Source organism: Apteryx rowi, unplaced genomic scaffold (assembly GCF_003343035.1).
Source record: "Apteryx rowi isolate R43461 unplaced genomic scaffold, aptRow1 scaffold_137, whole genome shotgun sequence".
NCBI classification, from domain to species: Eukaryota; Metazoa; Chordata; class Aves; order Apterygiformes; family Apterygidae; genus Apteryx; species Apteryx rowi.
This window is the reverse complement of record NW_020447608.1, coordinates 1507560-1514175: the sequence shown is the minus strand read 5'-3', so window position 1 is coordinate 1514175 and position 6616 is coordinate 1507560.

Below are 6616 nucleotides of genomic sequence, written 5' to 3'. Positions count from 1 at the left end.
TCAGCTCCCAGATATGCAGCAGGTACTTTAAATGAATATATTTGACCATCACGATGTCTCTTGAAACACTGCACAAGCCAACAGACTTTGATGCCAGGATTTCAATGCAATATTAGGCATACAGAGTCCCATGAGATTGTTGGCCCCAGTTCCATCATTCCTGTATTCCTCATCTCCATCCCAAAACAAGTTACAGTCAGACATGGTAGTAGAGAATCTTCCTCTCAGATACATGAAGTCTTCCCTTCAAGAAACCCCTAATGCTTTACAAATGATAATTCTGAATTTTCAACTGAAAGAGAAAGTGGGGACTGGTATGAAAAAGTCATTTGACACATCCTGGGAAAGAACCCCAGACTTCTGCCTCCTAAGTTAATATTTTAATTGCAGGACCATCCTGCGTGCTCTGCTGATACTTCATACCATTGTAGTGATGTCCGTGGGTTTCACCAGCCATCAACAGGTCAAAAATCTTCCTGGAAAATAAGTCTTTCACAGCTTAGTCTGGTTCTTCAGTTTGCCCTGGTGCTACAGCACATCCTCCTGTAGCCTGATACTGTGGGATGGTGCAGAAAGAAAGTCAGCAACCAGGATGGGTTCCTTCTCAGGACAGTGCTGCTGTTTTGATTTTTGGAAGAACTGGCCAAGACCTTGGTCAGATCACTTCAGTTCTGACTYGTGTAATACTTGAAAAGGTCAGACAGGTTATTCCCTCATCCCCATTATTTCCCAGAACCACTAAAGACAGAAATCACAGTGGTCAGAATCATTCAAATCAAGCTGTTTAATGCCACAAGAATATACTGCTCATATGAGCAGAGAGATTTATTCCTGATAAGATCTCAGACTAAAGCAAGGACTCTTTATCTTTCCCACACCTCCCCAACACCTGGAAGCAGAAAAAGAGGGTGGCATGACTTCCCACAGGCTTTTCCAGCCTAATGCATGGAAGAGCTCAACTGAGCAGAGGAAGGAGACATTACCATCCCATCACATGCCCAGTACTCTGAGGCCCAAAAGAGAAAACATTACACACGCACATCACAGTTTTATACCCATGTTCAGCGACTGACATATGAAATGAAGATCAGCTGAGCTACTAAGTACTTGGAAGCAATAAGAGCAAGCACATCGTTACAACTGGTGTTTTAACTTGCACCACTGCTTAATTAATTTAGAGATAAAACAGTATCTACAAGAGTAGAAAATCATAAGTAGGCCAAGCTGATCAGAAAGGTGCTTGAACTCTAACATACCTTGAATATTCCTCCTCCCTTTTGTCCTTTAATAGAAATGAAATATTTTGTTAAGAAAATCCAAGTGGTTACCTGGCAATTCATTAGTACGCAACAACTGAAAACTGTGCAGTTGTAGAAGGAACGAGGTTCCCCCTCAGGACGAGTGAAGGACTCTAAACATTAGGTGAACAGATTTCTCTCCAGCCCCTTCCTTGCTTCCCCCCATGATCAGTCATGAAGACAGCTGACAGAAGGTTTTTCCATGCATCCCTCACCGGATCCCGTTCCTCCTCACTCCATTTAGTTTTTGCAGCTCAAGCAGATTCCTTTTTCCCCTGAAATCAATGTTTAATTAACACATTACAGAGAAAAAAAAATGGGCTGTAACAGCGGACTGAAATGAAGCCAACACCTCCCTGCTCTGCAGATGCAGCCGGTCCCATCAGACAGTTACCCCGCTGGAGAGTTCTTCCTCTCCTCATCCTCCTTCAGCTGCCAGCAAACGTCATCCTCTTGCTTGGTTACCTTCCTTTCCATCCCCATCCCCATGGGACTCTTCCCCTCCTTAGAAATGGCACGCAACAGCAGGAAAGACAGGATCATGCTGCAGAAAGTAGAGGGAAAAGGGTAACAAGTGCTCTCCAGGTAGCATCACAGTATGACTGATGCCTCACCATAATCCCGCCATCCTCATGGGAGGAGCGTACTGATCTCCTTGATAGCCACTCTCCGTTCGAATGATACGACTCTCCCCATCAACAGAGCTATAGGAGGAGCGGTGCAGCGGAGACAGGATGGTATCCTTGCCATGAGCAGAGGATGCTCCCAGGGTCAAAGTAGCAAAAGGATTCTGGGACTACGYACAGCTACATGGTCTCAAAAGCAGCAGAGAGGCTACCAGCAGCTTCAAAAGGTTTACATCATACCTTCTATTGCCTCCTCCCAGCTTCATCAATTATTATTCTATCCCACTCCTTGGCTCTCATCCGGCTGCTGGGATGTACTTGGATGCAGGGGATGCTGCAGCACTATCAAGGGCATTACAAGGCAGGTCCTAGGCCTCAGGCACCCTCCCTGCCAAACACACAAGCACCCTTGCTACAGGGTTGGTACAGCAGGCAAGAGGCAACAGAGTCCATGAACTCCTGGGTTGGGCTGCACTAGTTATAAAAAGAGGATCTTTGAAAGAGTCAACTGTCCCAGCACTGTCATTCTCAGGATCCAAAGCTACTAGTGTTAATTAGTTCCCATGATGTGATGGATGACAAGCGGCTGGGCCAGGAATGACACAGGCAGATTGTGTTTGAAATCAGCCGTCCCTCACCATCAAGGGCAGAGGAAGGGAATCTGGGAAGGACAGGAGCTAAGCACACCACTGAGAGACAGCAGATATGCTGCCAGAGCCCCTCTAATCCCTGACACCCCCTTTCCATCAGCCCAGCTCACTCTTGCTGCCACAGACAAGGAACAGGCAGGGGAGGTCCTTGGGGGAGAACTCAGGCATGAGGCTGCGACGGAGGATGGGAAAGCTCTGAGACAAGGGGACACAAGGCCAACAAAGGCCTAACCCTCTCTGCGGCAAGAAGCACATTTCAGACAGACCTGAACTTCTGATGGCTGCAGGCACATCTCCACTGCCTGCCCCAGTGCCACATAGTGACACCTGCCGCTGCCCGCAGCCCAGAGCGGCTGCCTTCCTTAGCCCAGATGGAGGSTCTGCCAAGCTGGCTACATGGTGTCCAGTGCCCAACAGCGGCCTGCAGCACTCAGAGAGCACCTCTTCCCAAGCTCTCCTCAGCGCCTCTCCCATTCCACCTCTGCCCCAAAGCTATCCACCAGGCCACTTCCACAACAAGGTGATACACACAGAGAGAGGTTGCTGACCTGCAGGCATATGTGCCATTCATCTCACACAGCAGGACTCCTGGAGTGATTTTGCTGCAGACTCTCGCAGGCAAAGGTTTTCTGTGAATGGCAAGATGGAAAATTTTACCCCCACCTTCCCTTAAAAAAGAAGTCAGGCTCTTCCAACACCACACTGGCATATCTCCATCAGGAGTCTTATTGCTCAACTTCTCAAGCACACCACTAAAGAGCCACTCCGTTTCATCTCTAACAGACCTCAATAAAACCATACTCAGGCTAGCCCAGCTCAAAGTCATGACTTTCCCATACCAAAAAAAAAAAAAACATAGGTGCAAATGCACAGCACTAAAAATACCACTCACTGTCCATAACAAGGAGACAGGCAGAACAAACATGCAGCCTTTTTACAAAACTGTCTTGGTCTGGCTGCTCCAACTACAAATGAAGGGGTCAAAACGCCACCTTTTGTGCTCAGAGTCCTTTTCACACATGAATTGTGTTGGTCTGTGCCTGCGTGAAAGGAAACCAAAGCAAAGAGAAGGGAACTGACCTGACCCTAAATTATGTCGTGTGCTGACTACAAGAACTCAACAATCCTGCTAGCRTCCTAGTTCTCAAAATGTAAAATATCCTCCTCGCCACTTGCTGTTTGAATTAAGAGCCAACTCTGCTAGATTGACAGACTCTGCTATTAATTGGAAGAGGGGGATGAGGGGGAGAAGAGAGCTGATAGAAATTTGCAAAGCTTAACCAAAATATGGGTAATTTCTGGCTCCAGCTGCATTGGCAGTAGTCCCAAAATAAAGCCTGCGTCCTCTTCATGCTGTGGGCATGGGGGCAGATAAAGTTAGATGCGTGTTGTTTTCAATTTGAACTTCGGGTCTCTTGAATCACTATCAGAGATTATCTCTGATTCTGGCTTTCGGTCATCACAAAGTTTCTGGCTCATTTCTCTTATGTTTTTTCTTTTTTTTGTTGTTCTTTTCTTTTTTTTTTGTTCTTGGCCACACTACTCTGTATCCTTATACTTGATGTGGTATATCACAGCTCAACCAGTATCTATGCTTCCACCTGTACACTCCCAAAGTGCAGAGCCTGTTATAAGAGGAGAGGACAAAGAAAAAAAAGATCAAGGAAGAAAAATACACCCTGCTTCTCTCAAGACAGGTAAACTGGAGCCCTGGAGGAGATAMAAGCAGGAAGTTCAGTAGATGCATTGAAATACCCTGCTGCTACAATAAATAAGGGACCAAATTCGGCCTTCCCAGGAATATGCTAGACCAGAAGATCTTGTGCAGTTTGAAGGCATCCTCTAGGGCGATAGCTTAAATCTAACCCTAACACAAAGCATAAATGTTGCCTGTATCTGATGGCTTAGTAACCTGCTTGAGAAGAGTGGGGGGGGGGCAGAGGGGACCCACCAATTTCCTACTTGCACAGGGACTTAGGTCATAAAATCCACCGTCACTGCTGCCACTAATTACCCCTGGCACCACCACCTCTCGCCCTGACTGCTCCAGGGGGCCAGTTCCCCTCTCACCTCCAGGGCGCGATTCATTCGGGGTCAGGGTGAGCTCCATCACTAAGCAAAGTTCGCCCTGTGCGGTTGGCCACGCAAGCTCGGGGAAGGATGGCACACCACAGCCAGCGACTGCTGATTTACGAAACTCACTTTGCAATCATTGAAGTCTACCTACAACAATGCTTTTTTCCCAACCTCCTCTATTCTCCCTAACAAATAATTCATAAACCGAAGCTGCCTGTGCTAGGAGAACACACCGGTACCTTAGTCACTGGGGAAATGGAGGAACTGCAGAACCAGCRCCCACCTTCGCCTTGCAGGAAAACAGGGAGGCAACCTCCGGCCGGAGCAGAAGCGCGGGCCCTGCAGCACCCTCTGCCTGTTGCTCAGCCAGCCACTGCATCCTCCTCCCTACAGCAGCCATGGCCGGCCCTCGAGCGCAGGAGCCGCAGCACGCACAGCACAACTGCTTACGAAGCGGCTGGGGAGAGGGGAGGGCAGGGAGAGAGCAAGAAGAAACAAGTGGCGAAACTGGGCGGCTGAGGCGAGGCTGACTCCGGCGAGCGCGAGGCAGGGGCCAGGAACTGCGCGTTTCTCCAGGCATCGCCCGCGCCGGCAGCAGGCGCCCGACATCCCTGCCCGTCCCCGTGGCTTGCCATTGTGCCTCAAGGTCAGGGAGAAAGGAGACGGAGCAAAAGGCAAACAACAATAGCCCCAAACACATCTACTTATTTGGCTTTTACTAGCGCTCTGCGATGCGGAAAGATCCAGAAAGAGGGAGACCTCTGAGCAGGCGTGGAGGAAGGCAGGCACACGCCGGAGGCGAGGAGAGCCGGCCTCCCCCGGCCCTGCAGCCCGGAGGAGCGAGGGGACAGCGGGCCAAGCCGGCCGGCCTCTCGCCTTCTGGGCTCCCCCACGCCTGCCCGCAGCCACCCTCGCCCTGGCCAGGGGAAGGGAGGGAGGGAGGGAGGGAGGGGAGGAATGACGCCCTCCTTTCCTCGCCCCCAGCCTCCCCTGCTCTGCTCAGATCCGAAAAGCCGTGCCTCCCCTGCACATCCGACCACAGGAACGCAAGGCGCCTTCCCCCTCCCCGTCGGAGTCACCACCCTCCAGCCTTGCGGCCGCCGGCACAAACTGCGTGGAAATGGCGACATTCCCATGGTGTCCGGACCAAAGGCAGGGATGGGCTCAAGGAGAGCACGGGAGGATGAGCCGGGAATGCTTTGTTCAGCCCCGGCTCCAGTGCAGCCCACCCCCTCTCTCTCCATTGCAATGTCCTCCAGCTCGGACACACGCGGAGGCATCGGGAAGGGAGGGGACCCTGGGTGCCCATGAATTTTGTTTTCCCCACGGAGCGGGTGGCTCGCTCCCTTGAGCATGCCCGGCTCAGCCGGAGCTCCCTGGAGTAACCTTTATTCCAGTGTGTCGCAAGCCTGTAGTTCACGGATGGTTACACTGAATCATTATCACCAGACGCTCATTTGACCAAAATAATGTTATTAGCTTCCTCAGGTCCATTTTCCTCCCCCATTCCCCCCTCCCCAGTACATATGCGCTCCCTCCCACCCCCAGGCCCCTGCCATCCACATACAGCACATCCCTCCCCGACACAAAATCTCATGATCTGCGACACAATGTCCTGGAAAAGAGCGCGGCAAGATGGGCTGGCGAAATGGATGGACGTGCCTTTGGCATTTACTGCGTTCCCTACCCTCTGCCAATGTTTATCAGCCGCACACACACACACACACACACACACACAAAGGCACACGCAAAAATCGGAATTAAATCATGGCCCATCCTAGGTACGTGACTACGGATGTATGAGTGTGTGCACGTGTGCTCAAGTCGCGGTCACAGTCCTATCGGGAGCCTGAATCCGCGTGGCATGAAGCAAAGGTCATCGTGCCACTGTTGTGATGCACTAAAAAAAAGCCGCAGAGCCATCAGGATGTAACACAGAATTTTCTCGTCAAGGGACGAGAAGCCT